The sequence below is a fragment of the Fukomys damarensis genome, unplaced genomic scaffold (genome assembly GCF_012274545.1).
Source record: "Fukomys damarensis isolate Sample0158 unplaced genomic scaffold, DMR_v1.0_HiC HiC_scaffold_9, whole genome shotgun sequence".
NCBI classification, from domain to species: domain Eukaryota; kingdom Metazoa; phylum Chordata; class Mammalia; order Rodentia; family Bathyergidae; genus Fukomys; species Fukomys damarensis.
Window position 1 is genome coordinate 12,580,327 of NW_022900921.1, and position 22,569 is coordinate 12,602,895.

The 22,569-nt window shown below is 42.6% G+C and overlaps 2 long non-coding RNA genes across 2 annotated transcripts in view; one reads left to right on the forward strand and one right to left on the reverse strand.

The window, feature by feature from the left end:
* The window catches only part of LOC117285373, a 29,720-nt gene extending 26,269 nt beyond the window's left edge, over positions 1-3,451 (forward strand). Inside the window, exon 5 of the long non-coding RNA XR_004516399.1 lies at positions 3,027-3,451. This is a non-coding gene — a long non-coding RNA (uncharacterized LOC117285373). The remainder of the gene's footprint in view (positions 1-3,026) is intronic.
* Positions 1-22,569, reverse strand: part of LOC104860927 — a 173,452-nt gene that overhangs the window by 12,412 nt on the left and 138,471 nt on the right. The window contains exon 2 of the long non-coding RNA XR_779858.2: positions 13,902-13,998. This is a non-coding gene — a long non-coding RNA (uncharacterized LOC104860927). The remainder of the gene's footprint in view (positions 1-13,901; positions 13,999-22,569) is intronic.

Genomic DNA, 22,569 nt, shown 5'->3' on the forward strand with positions numbered 1-22,569 from the left:
AAAAAAAAAAAAAAAAAAAAAAGGCATCAAGCCTGACTTCTGAGGCTCAGTGGCCAAGTTGAGGGAGCAACACAATTTAGGGCTTGAGAACTCGAGTCTAGGAGTTTGACACACTTGGACATAAATCCTTTCCCACTGCCTAAAAGCTGTGTGACCTTGGATGAGTAGCTTTCCCCCTCTGTGTGTAAGCGTCATCATCTGTAAAGGAGGAATGAAGATAACCACAGCCTCCTAGGGATACTCGGGAAGTGGAGTGCTTATAAAGAGGTTAGAAAGCTCTTCCTTCAGTGCTTCGTGCAGAAGAAGGTCTCGGTAAACAGTAGCCACTCTGGTGATGGTGTGATGATTGACAATTTGTTGGATGACTCTGGGCCAACGATTTCCCTGAGCTTCAAACCCTTTACCTGTAAAAATCAAGCCAATAACAGTACCTGAGTCATGGGCTTGAGGCTCCAGATAAGAATTAAATGATGAGTAGCACTGGGCACAGAAGAAGAACTCACTGAGGACTTGCTGAATGAATGGGGGTGAGGTGGGGTGCGACACCAGCCAGAGAAGCTCTACCTCAGACCCGAAGTGTTTAATCATAGACACAAAGGGAGGAAAATTCAAACAGCCTTGGACTTTCTGTCAGTTACACTATTTTTTTTTAGCAGCCAAAGATCTTCCATTGCTTGCTTTCTTTTTGTTGCGCCCAATCCTCCTGGCCCTTTTCAAGACTGTGCTGGAAAAGCGAAATAGGATGCTGACATACATAAATGAATTCCCAATATCAAAACAGGCACCCAGCAAGGCCACAGATAGCAAGGGCCATAAATAATAGAGCCACCTGCACACCGGTGCTCAGCCAGCACAGCCTGTCTGTGGGTCTATCTTTGTGCGTGTCTGGCACCTCGAATGGCCAGTGTCCTCTCCTTGAGCTCCCCAACCCCCTCCCCAAACCGGTTTTCCAGGGCAGTGACTCAGTCTCACTGACAAACTCCATCTCTCCTTGGGAGGGAAGGTTCTGGAAAACCAGGCAGTGGCAGAACTGCTTAGTCAGCGTCCCTCTGGGGCAGTCGAAATGTCTCTGAAATAGCATTTATAGTTTTAATATCTAATTATAAAAGTGATGCATATTTATCTTAGAAGACTTGGAGGAAAAATCTAAGGAAAGAAAAACAAGCACGTAGACAAAAATAAAAATCCCAAGGACCAGATCATAGTGCAGGCCAATTAAACCAGAATTTCTAGAACTGGGATCCTATCGCAAGATATATTTTTTTTAATATTCTTGACATGATTCCAACATGCAGGCAAAATTCAGCCATCAACTTGGAGAGACTTATCAATAATACTGAAAATATTCCCTTTACTTTTGTTTTGATTATGTGGATCAAACTGTACATATTATTTGAAATGTTTTGAACAATATACTATGAGTATCTTCTTATATCACAATGTGGTCTTCTGAAATAGTTCTTTATTCCATCTTATAACTGTACACAATTTTTAGCCAACAACCTAATATTAGGCATTTTCCTAAAATTTGCCAATTCATTTGTCATGCTGAATTGTGTTTCTATTTCGACATCTGCACGCTTATGTGGATCATATTCATGTGTGTGTACCTATCACCACCCACTTTCTGAGACGTTCCATTCAATCATCATAGCAGGCTGTGAGAAGGAACTCCAATATTGTTCCTATTTTAAGTATGAGGAAACTGAGACTCACAGAAGCAAAATCTATGCTGTGTGAGTGGTAGAGCCAGTCCACACTCTGGAAGTACAATGTATGTGTTGTAAAATATGGACATTTTTCAGGCTTTCACATTAACCTACCAGAAAGGTTTTAAGGGTTTACTTCTTCATCAGTAGTATATGTGATACAGTGAAAGGTTCTGAAATTGGAAAGGATTCTATAGCCTGATGGAATCCACCGATTTAAAAACTGTCCTTTCTGCAAGTATGTCAAGTGCATAGAGAAAATCTTTGGGAGTAGGGTTTTTTGAAAGGATAGCTAATGGTTGTGCCACGTGGCAATACTAGCTTGTGAGTGGGGTGCTGCTTGCGTGGCAGGACTGAAGAGCCTCTCTGGGAGTCTCTAGTGTGTACCACACTGTGCTCTGCTCCAAGGGTCACCCTGGGCTGTTCCAGAGTATTTAACCTTTTTCACTTTCTTCTTTTTTTCCCTCTCTGTCTTATTGGGGGAATGTTTTTCGTAAGACAGAGATGAGAGCCTGACACTTGAACGTGCCATAGCTCAGGGAAGAGGTGCTATATGAGAAGAGGTAACATCATCAGTCACAGAAAAATTATTTGGTGCCTGCTCTGCCCCTGAAAGAATCAGACTCAGCTCTCTCCTGGCACTGATGGAAGTGAATGGACCTGGTTTTCTCAGGGCCCTAGAGAGAGCTCAGAGGCCTCAAGGGCAAGAGGAGAAGAAATCCCAGGAAGAGGAGAAGGCAGGCAAGGACAGGGACTTCCAGGAGCCCACCTAGAGGTTCAGGGCAGGGGTCTGTCTCATTTAGAAACCTGCAAAGCTCTACTCATCATGCATTCCTTTTGCCTGCATTGCTCAAGTCTGGTAGTTTGATTAACATTTCTCTTTTGGAAGAGGATTATAACTACCCAAGATTCTTGTCATCCTCACACCCCACCACGTTAAGAAATCTATCCACATGTACCACTTAGAAGATGAAACAATGTACAACTAAGAGGACCTGTTATGTACAGGTTAAGTTACAAAGTGTTATCAGGCATATTATTATTATTATTATTATTATTATTATTATTATATGTATTCTCAGGGACTCTGGCAGGTTACAATTTTCATATCTATTCAAAGGATGAAATTGGGCGTGGATGGAAATTATGTGACTGAGCCCTACTTTGGTTGTCAGCTGCAGAGCCCCAATTCAAACTCTCCCCAGTAAATAAAGGGGAGTCCAGAATAGATAGCAGGAATGGCTGGATTCAGAGTTCTGAAGGATGCTGACCCCCAGCCCCTTTTCTAGACTGGCATTTCTCTCCTCTTGTGAACAGGCTACCTTCACAGGGCCAGGGACGATGCCTTCCCTTGGATTTTATATAAGAATGCTGAGAGAAAGAAATCCTCCTTCACCTCCTTCGTCATTACTAATGTGAACTCACAAGTGGAGCTGCCTCCACCTGTCTCCCGCGGGTGATCCCAGCATAACAACCTAGCTGAGAAAGAGGACAGCTCTCTCCACTACCTGCATGTCAGTTCCAGAGACGGGCTGGCCGACTTGGCTTCAATCATACCAGGTCAAGCAAGTCCTATATCCAGACCATGCACAGTGCCCGGGAATCCATGACATCAGGAAGACACAACTGTTGTATGAAGAGAAACATGGGAAAACAGAGCAGCAGGAGGACAAAACCCACTAAGAACCCTGTTGTGGGCCACACTCATTTTTTTCCCAGACCATGGTTTCAACTGCCCGAGTTAATTTGGGCTCTTATTTGGATCATTAATTGCTTATTTGTTCTATGTAAAAATAAGATTAACTTTAGTTTTTATTACATGCTGATTTTTAATCCTTCTTTGGTTATAGCTTTCATAACTATGAAACATGCAAATACATATATATATCATCGTATCTACTGCTAAATTTCTCAAATGAAATCTACTTTGAAGCCTCCATTTCTCAACCAGCTATGTGTTGCAGTCCCTTTACGTGTTGGATCTGAATACACTCCTCAGCTGAGGCAGACTCCTCCAAGGCATGGACGGCCCCTGGGTTGCTGAATCCATTGTCCTGTCTTGGCTACATTCTCTCAGTGGCTGCAGCATTTGTAATCAACTGTCTTCCTTTCCAGCACTGTCCCTACTTTAGAAGCAAAGAGTATCCTCAAAAGAGACCCAGAAAAACTGATTCCTGACTTGGCACTTCTACCCTCTTGGGTTGTTTGGTTTTGTTCTCTATCTATAAATAGAGGAGGGACTCATGGTTTGGCCCTCCACTTTTCAGTTGGGATATGTTTTGCCTCTGGCAGGGTAACTGGACTTGTAGATAAAGAACATGACCTGGAATCAGGCAAATGTGGTTTCACATCCCACCTCTGGCAATTTTAGCCTGGGACTGTCAGTGAGATTTATTTTTCTTTTGTAACTTCTCTGAGGATTAATTCACTTTCCTATAAATGGAAGGGACAACAGTACCCCCTTCACAGAATGGCTATACAACTCTATCACAAAACCTATAAATGTTTAATAGGTGTGAATTCTTTTCCTCCTCCCAAAAATGTCAGTCTGTCCTCTGTCACCTTAGGTATTATTTCTATGCAGATACCACATCTGTATGTCCTATAAAAGTTGGCAGCTCATTAGGTATTTTTAAGTATACTTATGCTTTACATATCCCTAAACAATCTAACCACGAGAAGAAATTCTGAAACCACTCTTTAATAAAGGCCGTCACTACTTTTGCTTCTGTATAACAGCAACTTTACTGTTTATATTATCTGCCATAACAGACATATCTCTTCTGCTCCGTTTTGTTCTTTTCAACATCCAGCCCATTTCCCATGGAAAGAACCCATACCTTCTTAACGAAGCTATGCCTTTTTTCACATCACATGGTTCTGATGGGTGTCATGTGCCCAAGATTCAACAAATCAAAGTATCTCATGCTTTGTGCCACTGTGATTGGCTCAGGGGTGGTCAAACATCCAAGTCTGTTTTATTAATGTTTTTCCCTTGAATTTTAAGCGCCGATTCTGGTAGAGAGAAGTCTTTTCCTTGAGAGCTGTTAATCTAGTTTGATGAAGCCTAGAATTGCTTGAGCCAATTTCCGTCGTGTGGATAAAACTCTTGTATATTGAAAAGAATGAGTGCAGAACTTGAAGAGAAGCAGAGAGCTAAGATTTCAAGTGAGAGGTCGGAAGGGGGGAGGAAAAAAGATGATACCAACATCTGATTTCCCGGGGAAGGCTCTAGGCCCAGCCTTCATAGGTATGAACCAATAAATTCTGATTTTTCCTTAGGTCAGACTGAGTTAGGTTCCTTGAATTCCAGGGCCCTAATAAATTCATGGGCTTATTTAAAGTAATGTCTGTCTTTTAAATGAGAGTTGCATATATGACACAACAAAATCTCGAGAGCTAGTTTGTTGCTAGTAAGGAACTGAGTCATCTACTGAATTCTGACCCGGGACAAAAAGATCTGGGGTTACAAAGTTCTTTCTACATCTGAGTTATCGGAGTCTAACATATCACTTAATACACAGAAGTCTCAGTATGTACTGGGGAAATAAAGCAGGACCTGAGAAAGGATGTGATGGCTCATCCAGTGGTCCTCCATCTCCCACAGAAGGGCCTCACTGACTAGACCAGCAGTCTGTCACTGCACCCATCATCAGGTCAGTGGTGTGCAGGAGCCCCCGCACAGAAAAATCACCTCTTCTGCATGAGGAAGGTTTAAAATTTGAACTGCAGATAGGTGCTCCGAGTATCATGGAGAGGCAAGAATGGCAGATGAGGATTAGCTTGGCTTTTGCAGGACATCTGAGTCCTCCTGTTAGAGCCCTGAGTGAAGGGTTTGGAGAGTTCTTGGGCAAACTCCAGCAAAAGCAGAACTACTGCTATCCTGCCGTGATACTCCTCCTGAGCCACTCTTCCAGAGGAGATCTGTGACCCCTGACAAAGAAGGAAATTCTGGGAAACCACGATGCCTGAAACCACCGTCAGAAAAGGGGAGGACTCTAAAGCATCTGCCCAGGGCCTGCTGGTGAGAAGTGTGCCCTGTGCCGTAGGGAGGTCATGGAGACTCACAACCTCTGCTGGGGATGAGAGAGAGAGAGAGAGCTCAGGGAAGCACTAACATTCCAGGGTCAGCCCGGCTCTGGCCCTCTCCCCAGGCCTTGTTCCCACTGTAAACTGACACAGGCTGGGAAGGGCTTCTCATCTCCTTCTTGGGCTCCCAAGGGCTGCAGAGTAGGTCCTTTCTCAGCTGCAAGCAGAAGCAGCCTGCGCGGGCTGCAGAGAGAATGTGAGGAAAGCGAAGCGCACTCAGGGGCGTGGGGAGGGAAGCAGGGTCCCTGCCACGTGCAGTCCTCCCTGGGACTCGGCTTTGGGAGGTCGGCATTTGAAGCTGATTTACTGTTGACTTTGTCTACAGGCAACAGGGTTCCATGGGAAGATGCAGCATGATCTGGAGGGGCACTCAAAGGTACAGGGCTCTCACCCTCTACGCAGCTATGGGACAGAGGCAAGCCTTAGTCTCTCTGTCCACAGGCTCCACGGGGAGATAAAGCAGTGAGTGTTGGGCCACATGCTCTTGGAGCTTCCTCCCAAACCTGGTAATCCATACTTCCTGACAAATGATTTCGAAATTCGCTTGCCTTCCAAATTCACAAAATAAATGCGAGACTTGGGTGAGGGTATTAAAAGAAGAAATAGAGAAGATAAGCAATTTGGAGATTTTAGAAGCTGTTCTCAGATTTCTAAAAAGCCAGAGTGCCCTTTCACTTCTATCATGGTATGTATCTTGCTTTGTAATTATTTGTTCTCAATAGCATTTATTAGATAAATGTTTACGGAGTGGCTGTATGTACTGGGCACTGTCTTGCGTGCATGTGAATTTTTTCTTGTCCATTTTCTCTGCCCTCCACGCACCCAAAAATACTATCAAACTCATAGGTGATTTGGGTCTATTTTGTTTTTACAGAGATATGTCTTTCCCCCAGAGTCTCGGATAATTAACAATGCCTAGTACACCAAAGGTGACTGAAGGCTATTTGTTGAGTGAACATACGACCCAAAACTTATCCCACTTTTGAATTACTGCCTATTTCTCCCTTACATTTGGTGCTAGAGTCTTAGAAATTTGTGGATAGGAATTAGGTCTTTATTTTGCTCTTGTCCCCATTGCTTAGCCCAAAGAAGGAATTTTATGCATCCTTATTGAACGAATGACTAGTAGGTGGTATGATTTTTGGAGAACAAACACAGTAACTCTTCAAGCACTGACCAAACACCTACTAAATGTCTGACACTGAGGTCATTGCTTGGGTGGGCACCCTTGGGTGCCATGTGGACCTCACACCATTGGGATCCTGAGTGTCCAGTGGTCAGATTTATGCATATAAAGTGATAAGGGAGAGACCCAGCAGAGGATGAGCCCAGGCACCAAGTACATGCCTATGGTGTCCAGAATCACTGAGGCTCCTGGTCATATCTTCAGCCTGTCTCTGATTCCCACAGCTTCCTTCCCTTAGAAAGCTTTCCGCTTGAAGAGACAAGAAATTCAGCCTGTCTCTGATTCCCACAGCTTCCTTCCCTTAGAAAGCTTTCCGCTTGAAGAGACAAATGAAAATGGTCTGTGAAAGAGCCCTGAGTTCTTGCAGGGATGATCGCAATATCTAATTTAACACAAATTACAGCCAAAGGATGGGAACCCTTCGTGTGCCTATGACCACTGTTCTCATGTCTGATTCTAAGCTTTTGTCTGCACAACTCATTGCACAGGAGAAATCTGGCCAAGAGATTTGCAGAAGCGCAGAAATAGAGAACAGACACAAGGGGGAAGAACTAGAACTTAGAATTTCTGTTGGTGGGACTTTTTAAGAACACGGATGTCTAGTTTTTGTTTGCCCATGTACGTGTATATTTGTGTTTGTGTGCTGCACATCTTACTCTTTCCTCTGTAAAGACTGTCCACCCATCCCCACACATGACCCTTGTTAAAGTGGGTTTGGGATGAAGCACAGCAAAGGAAAAAATGCTGAGTACCTTCTCTGACTTGGCTAAGACAGGCCACACAGGAGGGTGAGACCATCCACAAACTGAAACGACTCTTTGAAAACAAGAAAAACAAAAGGTAAGAGAAACTCTCTAAAAGCAGGAATGAGAATTGTCTGCTGCGTGTAAGTGGTCTCAAGCCAAAATTTGGTTGACCCTCGAAGAACAGAGAAATTCACTAAGTATCTTCAAATGTAAATTATAGAAACTGTGCCTAAAATATCAATAAAGAACTCTATTAGGAGGCTTCAAGGTAGTTCAGAGCACGGAAGGGAAGTTGTGCAAGCAGGTCCCAGTGAGTGACAGCTAGTGGACACCTCTAGCTGGACCCCTGGTGTGCATCAGCCTAATGCCTGGCATGCTAGGGAGGCTTCCACCAAGGAAGAGAAAGTCTGTGGACTGAGCTGCATCCCCCATACTTGACCAGTGTGGCACAGCTTCAGGGGTCAGACTGACCACCTCCTTGGTACCACACAAGAGAATAAGAGGAGACTTGACTAAAGAAGGGAGCTACTTTTTCTAAAACCCAGAGGAAGGGATGCCAAGCAAGTGGAAACCCCAGATGTCATGCCCACAGGGTAGTGCATGACACTGCTACTGACTCACGAAGGGGAACAGGTGAAACAGCCTTCGCCAAAAGTCCTGAAACTCATTTCACAATAACCTGATGGTTAGAACTAACTCATGCTACAGTATGTAGTTGGCAAAAGTCAGGAAAGAAGGGGCCTAGAATCATGCCCCTTACCTTCTCGTGTTAGGTTTTTTCTCCTACATAATGCCCCCCAACAAGGCCTTGCAGGAGCTGTACCCTCTGTCTGGGACTCTCCCCTTTCTTTGTTATGTGTGATTCATTTTATTCTTTAGGACTCAGTTTAAGATCATCATCTAGTTCATGCCTATAATCCCAGCACTCTAAGAAGTTGAGGTAGGAAGACTACAAGTTTGAGCTCAGCCTGAGCCACGGCAACTTACTGAGGCATTGTCTTAAAATAAAAAAGGGCCTGGGTTCAATCTGCAGTACCTCAAAAAAATTTCCTTTTCCCCACATGTTAGTGTCTCTCCTCTATATATACTCTTATTTTCTTTCACCTTTAAAATATGTACTCCTAGTGCAAATAGTTATCACAAGCACATAGTAGAAAATTTTAATGTGCACAAAGGTATAAAAAATAAAGTTAGTCTTCCTCTGGCTTCTGATTCGTTTTCCTCTTAGAGGCCATCACTCTGTCCTATATCTCCTTCCAAAACACACACAGACACACACACCCCAGACAGACACACACGCATGCACACATGCTTGTGTGAGTGCATGCTGCCATCTTGTTATAAGGGCTGCTTTTCCATCTTTAAGACCCTGAGGACAGGGCTTCCGTTTTTGTTATGGGGTCACTGTGCCCAGGAAAGCCCAGCAGCTCTCCTTGAATGTTCAATCCCTGACTGCTATGGGCCTGTTCTTGCACCAGGAGAAAGAGGAGGGCGGAGGATTCTGTTTGAGATCACTTGGTGCCGTGCTCTGTGATCTGTGAGTGGCTTTTAATTTCCTGTGCTGGGCTGGGCCGGCGGCAGCCTGATGAAATGAGGCAGATAGCTGGGCTAGGGCATGTCTGCTTGCTGCGGGGTCACAATCCTGGGGTTCTGAAGCGGGAAAAGCTGGCGAATTCTCTAAGCTCCGTGCCTCTCCTCCCCCAGCCTCCTGCAAGGGGGAAGCTGCTTGGTGATCTTATGGTGGCAGGGGTTAAGGGTGGGAAGGGGACGCTGAGTGTGCCACTTGGGCTTTGGGTTCACACTAAAATGGCTTGGGTCCTGGCTCTGTGGCCTCCTCTGTGGCCGTCTGACTTCAGGACAAAATCTCTAACTTTTTGAGCCTAAAATTCCTCAACCATAAGTCGGGGCTTTTAGCAGCACCTATTTCATGGGGTTCTTACAAGGATCAAAGGAGAGTAATTCAGTGTGTGAGGTAAGGTGCTAGAGCCTAACTCAAGCTGAGCTAGTGGCAGGAGTCATTTGTCTTCTCTCTTTTTCTTTCAGCACTGCTTTCCCCTCCAAGTACTGAGGGGTCTTATTTTTTCCCCTTCCCTCTGGTACAGACAACAACAAATCCTCCTACTGCTGCTCCTCTTACTGTCACCATGACACCTCCTGATTTAGTGTCAACTTGGTGCCAGACATTGTGCCTTCCACATGGGGTGAGCCAGCTAGTCCTTACAACCACTGCGAGTCCCACTGTGTAGCTAAGAAAAGAGTCCTGGGTTCCCCCAGATGACAGACCGAATCAGTAAAGCCAGCAGTTGGGTGGACGTTGATATTGTGGAATGGAGACTTAGTGGATTGTCTCCATCGTGGAGCTTTGAAAAATATGTCAGAACCTAAGCATTAATTGATCATGGGAGGAAGTCAAGCTTCCTTGCTCGGCTTGAGAAGGGGAGAATTTCTCTGGGGGACAAAGCATGCCTTTCAACTGGCCTTAAAGAAGTTAAAGAGAGGCCACTGTCTACTCCTTCTGAAATTGAGATCAACCCTTAATATCTCCGTGACAGAGCAGAGCAAAATGCCTTGCTGTGTTTATGAAGTAGGTCCAGAGGGAAACTCCATGAGAATCCTACTTCTTGAGGCATGAGATAGCCTAAGGAGCACAAACTTTCCCTTAGACTTAAGTCACAAGACAAAGCCAAGACCTTGTCCTGATTTAGATGAAGTGCTGCAAGTGGGTGCTGAGTCTTCATCCTGAGCAGCCACAGGGCTTCCTGCATCTGCGTTCTGTATGGCTGGGGAAGAGGGGGGTTCCTACCCCCATTAGTTGCACATTAAATGGAACTCTGGACACCGGAGACTGAGAGACAGCCTGGCTACCTGGATAATTCAAGGGCCTCTCCAACTTCCCCACCCATTTCTGCTCTTGATTCCATCCCACCCTTGTAAGCACAGTGCTCCCAGCCCACCCTTCAAACTCATTTCATTTGGTTCCATGAGGATGACAAGCACACCTGCATCTCAGGGCCGATGTGTGCAGTAAAAGAAAGACCTTGCCTTTAGGTAAGGGGTGAGGTTCTTGGACTGTAATTCTCTAGCACTACTTTGAAACTGACTAGGAGATAATGAGAAGGCTCATCCTTATTAGCTCTGTAGTCTCGGGTAAGCTGTTTAATGCCCTCTGAGCCTGTTTTGTCACCTGTGAAACCGGAGTGATAATATTCCCTAAGGTTCCTTGGCTTGTTTTGAGTATTTGCTGAGATTGCATTTAAAGCATTTGGCGTGATACCTGTCACATAGTAAGCGCTCAATATTGTAGCTGGGAGTTCCTCTTAGAATTGTTACACACTGCTGCCTCTTTGGGAGGTAGATTCCAACCACCATTTCTGGAGCCACCCTCTGGCTTGATTGCTGCACTCTGCCTACCTTGGAGGTCTCACAGGCTCTCTCTAACAAGTGCAGTGGTGATGGACATATTTGTAAGTATGTCCCTTGGGCTTGCCTTGGGTGTTGCTGTGCACCTTTTGCAGATGAGGCCACAGGCAAAGGGTGACTGGCTCTTGTCTTCCACTCCACTGTTGACTTTGGCTTTGAGGACTTTGGAGGAAGGCTGCCATGGCTGCATTCCTCAGAGAGGCAAAGAGAAAAGAAAATAGTGCAGCCCTTGCCAATTTCCTTGCGCTCCAAGGGAAAGAAATAGAAACAAGCAACATGAGTAACAACATGAAAATGAAATTGGGAGTGTGCTGGAATTCCCTGAAAGCCTTTGAGGCATGCTTCAGGAACAATAAGATGTGCTTGTTTGACTGCCTTAGGTTTTATGTCATGCTGGGTGTCGTCTGTTATCTGAAAGGAGGTAGAATTTGGGAGGGGTAGAGACAAGACCCTTGGAGATGGGGGACCCAGGATTAGGTAGATTATGGGAAGACTAGACAGAGGAAGTAGCAATATCTAGGTAGACTCCAAATGTTTTCCTGTATAATGAGTGAAATAATCCCCTCTACACTCTCTCAACTCCCCTCTCAAATGATATCTGCTTCAATTTTCAATGTTTGAGCAATATGATTTGTTTTGCAGTGGTGATTGTAAATTCAAGACTGGCACTCATCATGAGCAGAAGTGGTCTAAGGGGACTTTTATAGTTTAAATATATTAACTGGTTTTGTGTTGCTGTAATGCAATACCAGAGGCTGGGTACTTTATGAAGAAAAGAGGCTTATCTACGTTCTGGAGATACAATATGGTACTGAATCTGCTTGGCTCTGATGAGGAATCTCTGGCTCCATCACAACACGGCAGACGGCATCACCGTGGGATCATATGTGAGAGTGAGAGAAGTCATGGTAAAATGGGCCAGCCAGACTTCAGTGGCTGGACTTGCTCTTTTTACAAAATCCACTCTGGCAAGAACTGATTGGGGTCCACTGAGAGCTACATTTGAAGGGCTACCTTTGGAAGGTGGACCCTTCTGACCTAATTACCTTGCATTCAGCCCTATTTCAAAATAATCCCACCACTTCAACACCACCACACAGATGACCACATTTCCGATACACAAGCCACTGGATGAACACTCTACACCTATTCATACCATAGCAGTGTGGCTAAAACATATCAAGCCAAAATGCTATTTTAAGGAATTCAGCTGAGAAGTGAAGGGCAGTTCAGGTTTGTCCTGGCTCTAGGACAAACCTTTGGACAAAGTGGTTGTACCCATCTACCACCCAGATCTCTTCTGTCCTGCCCACACATACCCTTCTCCACACAGCCTGAGTGTTTGTCACCTCAATTTTTATTCATTCTTGAAATGCCAGCCATTAGAAATTCCATGAAATTGACATGTCTTCAAGGTTTGGGGTGATCATTAGATTAACGAACCCAATTTTGTACCATGACATTTTGGTTGAATCAGAGACTCATTACCTTCCTCCTGCATTGGTAAAAGGGAGCCTTGGTTTCAGCCAGAGAGAGAGAGAGAGAGAGAGAGAGAGAGATGGATGAATGAGCTTTTTGTACCTGTATTCAGGAGGACAGTGGCATCCGTGAGGGAAGAGTCAGAAATTCCAACTTAATCCCTTGGAGGCTCTGAGGTAGGACATTTATTTGATATACCATCATGACCATGTTTGGCTTTTAGAAAGAGCGATGAGGCCCCAGAAAGATAATTCAACATGAAGGTAAAGGATATTGGATCAACAAGCTGTCCTTTGCATAAAACTTGAGAAATGAAGATGGTGTTCTGGCCCACAGCAGTGGCTGACCAGCACTGGTTGTTCTACTCAGAAAAGGGACACAAACACAACTTTCCACCCACCCTTGAGGCAGCCTTGTGTCAACTTGAAGTTGTTCACTCTAGAAAGGACAAACTGAATAAGCAAATATTGTCTGAAGTGGATAAGAGCTTCGTTGCCTATTCTTCCCCCATCACACTAGTCTATATAAAGCCAAATACCAAGAAATGCAGCAACAGAAAAATTAAATGCCTTCATGGAAGCAAATTCCATAAAATCAAGAGACAGATGATGAAGTGGGCCACAATATGTGCAGCACATACAATAGACAAAGAGCTAATTTCCTTATTTCACAAAGAGCTCACACAAATCAATAAGAACAAACATGAAAAAGCCCAACCAAAAAATGGGCAAAGGATATAAAAAGTAATTCTCAGAAAAAATGCAAATTTCCAAAAAATTTATAAAAAGATATTCAAGTTTCCTGAAATCTGACATGCAAATCTGAACAACAAGATGTCTTTTTTTTTCTATAAGACTGGCAAAATTTAAAATGGTTTGTTACATTAAGTATTCCTCAGTGGATAAGAAAGCAAGGACTCTTATTCCCAGTCACATGAAGATAACTAGATGTAACTGAGCATTTTGGTAATAGATTGAGTAATCCTTATCTGAACTGGTGGAACTAGGAGTTTTTCTAATTTTAGAATTTTTCAGATATGGAATTTTCGGTATAGACTTTACTGTTTAGTACCTTTTAATGTGAAAATCCAAAATCTGAAATGGTCCTAAATCTGAACCTTGTGTACATGATACTGGTATTCAGAAGCTTCAGATTTTGAAAAATTATAAATTCTCAGGTTAGAGATACTCACAATTGTAAATGCATACACTCTTTGACTCACAGGAAACAATTCAACTCATATACAGTGGTACCTTGGTTCACGAACTTAACTCTTTCCATGATTCTGGTCACAAACCAAACTGGTGTATATGTTCACAGAAGTACGTCAGATTATAGATGAAGGGATTTTTAAACTGCATCATGATTTCTGAAAAGGAAAAATTGAAAAGAGCTATAACTTGTGATTAACTATTATAATTATGGAACATCTTTATGATGGAATACTATAACGGGATGAAAAGAACATGCTAGACTATTTCCAAATTATTAAGGCAGAAAAGCAAAATGCAGAATAAATAGCTTGCATAGAATGGTCCCGTTTGTGTGAATAAAACAGAGCATACATGCTGGTATATACCTAAAACGCTTTTGGAAATATTCTAAAAAATAAGCAATGGCAAGTTTAGAAGGCATTTTTACTTTTTGTTTCATACGCTTCCATTATATTCATTCTTAAATCATGCGCATGTCTTGCTTTCATGCATTTATGTCTTTTAAAAGTGGGAAGACAGAAATCATCCTGTAGTAGACAACCTATTTACATATCTGTGCTCCCTTTGAGTCAGAACTGACAGAGTAGAGTAGTGCTTAGGAAAAGACATCTCTACGTGGGACAGGTGACATGTGGAATTGTTACCCCAGTTTGTGAGACACTGTAGGGATGACTGGAAGCTGAGGTACTCTTTAAATGAGGAGGAGGCAAAACAGCTTAATGCTGAAACTCCTGTTTCTATATACTGGAGAAATCTAGGAAAACTTGGATCACAAGAAGAAATGTTTTATCTCCAACCCTCTACCCATTGCCTGGTTCTGTTAAAGTGTGAGGTAGGGTTGCCTGCAATCTGGGGCATAAATGAAAGGTGCCAACCATGACTAAATGAAAATGGGGCTTTGAGGATGTCAGGTTGTGAGCATAAATCACAAGGATGGACTATATCAGTCCTTGGACTTTACATGCACACTGCGCTTTATTTTCTAAGTCGCAGTGCTAGCCTGCTCAGAGACAGGCTGACTGGGTCTTGCAGGGTGGTTCTGCAGAAGAGCAATGTGGCATCTTAGTATTTAGAATTTGACTTCAGACCACTCCTCCATGTGATAAACACCAATAAGAAAAGTGCAGTCCTACCCTGCTGGCAAGACACAACCCCTGGCACTAGCACCAAAATGTATGGTCACAGGAAGAGTATCGAAGTTGCAAATGAACTAAAAAATGTTTTTATCCCCAATTCTCATTCATTGTGGAAATAATAATTTATGACAACAGTTCTTGAACCCTGGCAGGCATCAGAATCACCTGGATGAGCACGTGAAAAGCAAATACGGGTCCCACACCCAGGGTATCTGGTTCAGTAGGTCTGCATGAAACGTGCGGATTGCCATGATCCCAAACAATGCTGATCTGATTTCTTTTAGAGCCACACTTTGAGAATCACTGGTTTACAAAGCTACTTCTTCAGGTTTTTTTTCTCCCATAAACAACCCTCACATCTTTGGAGTATTCCAATGTTTTCCCCTAACAATTCACCTAAAATAAGCAGTCTCCTTTTATGATCACTAAACTTTGAGCCCCTTTTTCCTTTCCCAGTTTCCGGCCATGTCCACATGCTAAAATCTTACCTGGTGATGCAGAAGTCTCCCTGTAAAGGTATGGAGGACAAACACTAAGCCAGAAAAGCCAGAACCCTCTTTGGCAGATAGGACTGGGAACATTTGCATGTTACTTTTTGACTTTTTTAAAAAAACATCCTTCTCACTTATTAGACAAGTGGCCATTCATCTTCTCCTAGATCCAGAGGCACCAGCGGCCGGAAGCAGGGGGTAGATTTGCTCTGATTCTCCCCCGTGCCTGCCTAAGAAAGGGAGCATCAGAATTCTGTGGCCCTATTCCCAGAAGGAGAATTTTGGCAAAAGTAGAGGAAAAGCCATCCACAATGTTTGTTTTTAGAAGCTAACTAGTGGGGCCCGGCTCCCCGCAGAGCTCTACCCTGTCACATCTCTTCTTGAGTGCTTTTTATCTTCCCAGGGTCAAGCCCACCCTCTGAGTCCTCAGGGGATGGCATCCTTTGTTCAGGGGGCTCTCAGGGTGACCTTCTCAGGCAGGTGTCAGGCCACCTCAGAGTGATCATCCCAGAAGGCACCTTAGTCCTTGAGGAAACAGGTGCAGAAGAACTCTTTCGTTGGACAATCACAAGATCTTTCTTTTTTTTTCCCCCCTCTCCATTTTCCTAGTGGAAAAGAGATGGAGGAAGAAAGAAAGAAAAGAAGTGAATGAAGGAATAAAAGAAGAAAGAAAATAGACTCTGGCTTAGTTTAGTTAGAGGTAGAGGTCAAACAAAACCTGTTCAAAAGCCACCCTACCTCCTTCTCCGGGTGATACTAATCTCAGAAGTGGAAGCAGCTCTTCTCCAGATTTAAAAGTAATTTTCCAAAAGGAAGTGAGATTCGGTCCAGCTATTAAAGAAGCAGTTCCTAGAGCCTTAGGTACACAGGAATCCTCTGGCAGTCTTGGTAAAATGTAGATTCTGACTCATCAAGTCTGGGTGGGGCCTGAGATTCTGCACCTCTGGTTAGTACCCAAGTACTTGATGCTGATGTTCTATGGACCACACTTTCAATAGCAAGGCCACGAAGTACCGAGAAACAGAAGCAACCTTAGAGAGCATACATTGGACCCAGTCATCTCACAAGTGAGAACACTGAAGCCCAGAGTGTTTACGGTAGAACTCTCCCTAGAAGTGCATCCTCACCCTCCTAGCTTAGTGCTTTTTTAATTTCCAACCAGGAAATGCAGCAGGAACTAAAACGGGTACTGGAATAAGATCCTACGATATAATGGACAGTGTGAAATAGGAAGAAAGGGGCTAAAGGTGTAGGGAAAGTGGGAAGGGTAGGGGAAAGGTAATAAGGGAAAAGGAAAAATTGGAAATGAAGTGTTTGTAAAGGGGGATGGGAGGAGGGGTGAAGAGAGGGCAGGGACAAGGGGAAAAATGAGAACAAGGACCTGTCATGTAAAGGTACAAGATACCAATCATGAATGTAACTGTACTGTATCCCTCAAATATACCAATAAACTCAATGAGAAAAAATAAATAAATACAATAAAACGAGTGCTGGATACTGTGGGGTTCAGGAAACAACAGAGCAAAGCATAGTGAGATGGCATGCTGAGGACTTGGAACCGAAGGGAAAGGAAGGCCTCAGAGTTAAACTCTTTCTTCTGCCATCCTGTTCCTCGCCGCATTTCCCTCAATGCCAGTCATAGAAACTACATTCCTCTTCTCCTAGGCAAGTCATAGAAACTGGAACCTTTCTCTCCCTATAAATCCTCTGCAGCCATAAAGCCTAGAAAAGTCACTGTCTTAGTTACTCTTTACGTTGCTAAAATACCTGAACCTCAAAGTTAAAGGAGGAAAAGTTTATTTAGCTCACAGTTTGCAGAGATTTCTGCCCATAATTGGTGGCTCCAAGGCGGAGCGGGGGAGCATGGCAGAGGGTCGTCACAGAAGAGTTACAGTTCATGGCACACAGGAGGTAGCAAAGCAACAAGGGATCTTAACAGCATCTTTCTGTCCTTTTATATTATATCTGGGCTACCAGGATTAGGGTTGTGTGAAGCAGTGCACTGATTTAGTAACTGCACACTTTTCATCTCAGCATCACACATTGTAGATCCAGCCATCTTTGAAAAGCCCCACCTACGACGGCATGAGGCTTAGGGGAAACATCTAAACACAAGCCATGACAGTCACTGTCTCCCTTCTCTCTTGAAGACCCTCATTCCAGAGGCTCCTGTCCCCCAGTCAGAAGGAAGGAATGCTATACAGAGACAAGCCGTGAACAGAAGAGCCACGCTTGGCTTCTGCCTTCAGTCCGTTTCCACGAGTTCAGACCCTTTTTCCCAATCACGTTTCTAAACAGCTGTCCCATCTTTGTGGAATCTAAGCACAAAAAGAAAGTTTTCTCTGGATCGTTTGGTCTTCACTTCTGAAGGCTCTTGTGTCACGTAAAACTTTGGTTAAATAAATTTAAGATGCCTTTCTGTCATTAACCTGTCTTTTGTGTCGAATGTTGACCATGAGCCTTATGACAAGTGGAGAGAGGTATCTATTACACTTTTCTGCCCCTCCAACATGCTGGTGTATGAACTCTTTAAAAAGAACATCTGTGCCTGTGGAAGCCAGTATCAAAGTCCACTCTGCCAGCGGTTCTCTAATGCCAGAACATGGGACTGTGAACTTTTTCTCCAAGGCCTAGTTGCTACTGACAAGTCACCTGACAGCTGTTGATTTGAGGAAAGAAAAAAAAATGCTAATGTTTTCCTAAGTCCTGGTTGGGGGGTTAGGTAATTTAAGGTGACTGTCAAGTCTGAGTTAGAATCTTAAGCGGCCACCTTTACGGTCCATCAGGCAGCCTGGGAAGAAATAAATGATCAGAAAAATGGGGTGGGGTAAGGCACCTCTGGTCTTTGCCAGAACAAGCCCTCAGGTGAAAGTCTCAGAACAGCTGACTGGTATAATGAAGATCCATTGAGAGATCAATGCCTGAGGATCCTTGCCCCTCCACACTGCAGTGCTTCACACCAGTGACCCTTGTCATTATTTTGAAGGTAGCAGTTTTGCCTCTCTGGGAGGGTTTCTAGGGAAGTGATCTCTCTCACTCACTCACTCACTCACTCAGCAACCATTTACTGAGCACCAAATTTTGCATCAGAATTCAAAGACACAGACAATATCCTCTCTACTCATACGGGACTCATGATTTAATATGGTAGGTGATAGATGAAGTAATATTTATAGCTATAAGAGATGTGGAGAACACAGTGCGCTCCAGGAGCATAAAACAGGGACATGAACATCAGACTGGTTGGTGTGAGAAAGTTTTGCTGGAAAAGCCCATGGTAGAACTAAGCCTTGAAGGAAGAGGGAGAGGAGGTGGAGGGCATGGAAAGAGCCTCTTAAGCACAGAGAACAGGAGGCACAACGTCCGGGACCTTGGGCCTGTACACATCACTCAAGGGATTGAAAGTTAAGTGTATTGGGTCACAGGGTCCCTGGTGATGTGACGGAGTTGGGTGAAGCCTTTGTGTGCTGAGCTTCGGTCAAGTTTCAGTTAAATGAAGCTATGAAGAGAGATTTGATATAATGAGACAATAATTAAAACCTCATATCACTGTGATATCTATATCCATGGAGTCTATTGCTATCATTAAGTCCTCAACCCCAAGAGGCAGGGACTCATATGATAGCTGTGTGCACAGATGGGGGATTTGATGCTCAGGAGGGTGAGCAACCCAAAACTATAGAGCTGAAGTTACAGTACTCAGATGATAATACAGCCTTCCCAACTCCATCAGATCCAAAGCACAGCTTCATGAGATATTTCAAAAGTCCCTTTATTATTGTGAAATGAAATTCAACCATAATGTGATCCATTTAGAACATACTTTACTTCTAGAAAAAGAAGAAAAAACTCAAATCCAAAGCTTGTATAAGGGAGTAAATTACAAAGATCAGTGCGGGAGTGGCATACAAAGGTACAAGATCCCAGTAATAAATGTAGCTGTACTGTCTATCTAGAATGTACCAATAAATTAAATTAAAAGAAAACAGATCAGTGCAGGAGTGCAAGATCAGTGCTCAAAAAGATAAAGACCTAAAGATCAGAGCTCAAAATGCAACTGAGACCATGAAAACAATACAATGAATTGAAGGGCTGGTCCTCTGAAATATTAATAAAATTGATAAAATATTAGCCAACCTTATCAAAAAAAAAGGAAAGAAAAGACTCAAATCCATTAAATTAGGAATGAAAGGGGTGAAATCACAACAGATCTTGCAGAAATTGAGGATATCGTCAATATCTACTTTGAGAAACTTTATTCTAATGAGATGGAAAACACAGATGAAATGGACAGATTGCTAGACACATATGAATTATGAATTACCAAGGCTGGATTAAGAAGATATAAAAATTCTAAATAACCCAATATAAATCAGTGAAATTAAAAGCCTACCAACAAAGAAAAGCCCAAGTCCTGATGGATTCATAGCTGAAAAATACAAGAAATAAAGAGAAGATCTACTCCTCAAGCTCTTTAATGAAATTGAAGGGAAGAAATACTCCCAAATTCATTCCTGGAAGCAAGTAATACACTGATACCAAAATCAGAGAAGGATCCAAATGAAAAGAGAACTACAGGCCAAACTCCCTAACAAACGTAGATACAAAAATCTTCAATAAGATACTGGCAAACAGAATGCAGCAAAACATCAAAAAGATTATATATCATGACCAAGTAGGATTCATCCCAGGGGTGCATGAATGGTTTCACACATGTAAATCAATAAATGCAATAGACCATATAAACAGAGCCGAAGACAACATCACATTATCCTCTCAATAGACACAGAAAAAGCATTTGATCATTCAGGATAAAATGGAATAGATGATCTTTATTTTAATCTCATAAAAGCCATGTATACTAAATGGTCAAAAACTTAAAGCTTTCTCTCCAAAATCAGGAATAAGACAAAGATGTCCACTAACATCACTCAATATAGCTGTGGAAACATTAGCTGAAGCAATTAGACAAGAGAGAGAAGTAAAGGGACTAAAGATAAGAAAAGACGTTAATCCATCACTATTCACAGATGACATGATACTCTACATAGAAGACCCCAAAAACTCCACCAAAAGACTTCTAGATTTAATAGCCAAATTCAGATGGGCAGCTGGATATAAAATCAACACTCAAAAATCAATATAGCATTCCTGTAAACAAATAACAAACTTACTGAGATAGAAATTAAGGAAGCCACACCTTTCACAATAGCATCAAAAAAAAGAGAGAGAGAGACAGAGAGAGAAATGTTTAGGAATCTATCTAACAAAGGAAGTAAAAGATTATTACACTGAAAACTACAGTACCCTGAAAGAGGAGATTAAAGAGGATATCAGAAAAATGGAAAGATAACCCTTTCTTGCATGTAGGAAAAACCAACATAGTAAAAATGGTCATAATACCCAAATTGTTATACAGATTTAATGTACCCCCATGAAATTACCAATAGCATACCTCGTAGCACTAGAGAAGATATTCCTAAAGTTCATTTGGAACCAGAGGACACCTAGAACAGCAAAAACAATTCTGGGCAACAAAGATAAGGCATGGGAACAACACAGTCCCTGACTTGAAATTATACTGCAGAGCTACTATGATAAAAACAACATGATACTGGTAAGGCATGGGAACAACACAGTCCCTGACTTGAAATTATACTGCAGAGCTACTATGATAAAAACATGATACTGACAAAAAGCAGACCTGAGGATCAAGGGAACCACTTAGAACATGCAGAAATAACTCCAAGCACACTCAGCCACCTTATCTTTGACAAAGGGGTCAAACAGCTTCACTGGAAAAAAGGTAGCTTCTTTAATAAATGGTGCTGGAAAAACTGACTGTCCACTTGCTTAAGACTAAAACTAGACCCATGTCTCTCATCATGGACTAATCTAAAATCAAGATGGATCAAAGATCTAAATATTAAAACAGAAACACTAAATTTGCTGGATAAGAGAATAAGCAGAACTCTTGAAGACATAGGTATAGGCAAAGACTTTATGAACAAAACCCTGATAGCACAGGAGATAATACAAAGAATCAATAAGTGGGATTTCATTTTATTAAAAAGCTTTTGCATAGCAAAAGAAATCACCAACAGAGTAAAGAGACAACCCACAGAGTGGGAAAAATTTTTTCCCAGATGTTCCTTAGACAAAAGACTGATATCTAGAATATATAAAGAACCCCCCCCCAAAAATCAAACTTCCCAAGTTTAAAGTCTCAATTCAAAAATGGGCACCTGAGATGAATACACACTTCTCAGATGAAGGAGAAACAGCAAATAAACATATGAAAAAATGTTCAACATCACTGGCCATTTGAGAGAAGCAGATGAAAACAATGCTGAGACTCCACCTCACCCCAGAAAGAATGGCTGCTATCAATAAATCAACCAATAACAAATGCTGGTGGAGAGGTGGGGAAAAAGGAACCCTTTCCCATTGTTGGTGGGAGGGCAGATTGGTGCAACCACTGTGGAAATCAGTGTGGAGATTCTTAAAAAAACTAGGACTAGAGGTTTCATTTGACCTGGTTATCCCCCTTTTCGGCATCTTCCCCAAAGAATTAAAAGCATCATATCACAGTGATATATGCACACCCATGTTTATAGCAGCACACTTTACAATAGTGAAATCTTGGAAACAGCCTAAATGCCTATCAACAGATGCATGGATAAAGAAACTGTGGATTTTTACACAATGGAGTACTACTCAGCCACAAAGAAGGATAAACTCGAGACATTTCTAGTTCAATGGATGCTTCTTGAGATGATACTCTTAAGTGAAATAATTGGACACACATGTAAACATCACACTGTTTCTCTGGTGAGAGAAACTAAACATGTAAATAAGGACCAAAATGTATAATATATACTGTGAAATTGGAAGAAAATGTTCAAATAAGAAGGGACAGTAGGGAGGGTAAAGGGGGAAAGGAAGGGTAAAGAAAAAATGAGTAAGAAAGATAAAATGGAAACAAAGGTTTTGTAAATAAGGAAGGGAAGAGGGACCGAAGGGAGGGCAGGAGAATGGAATCAAGATATATCATGTACAGGTACAAATTCCCTAAGATGAAAGTCATCATTGTGTATAT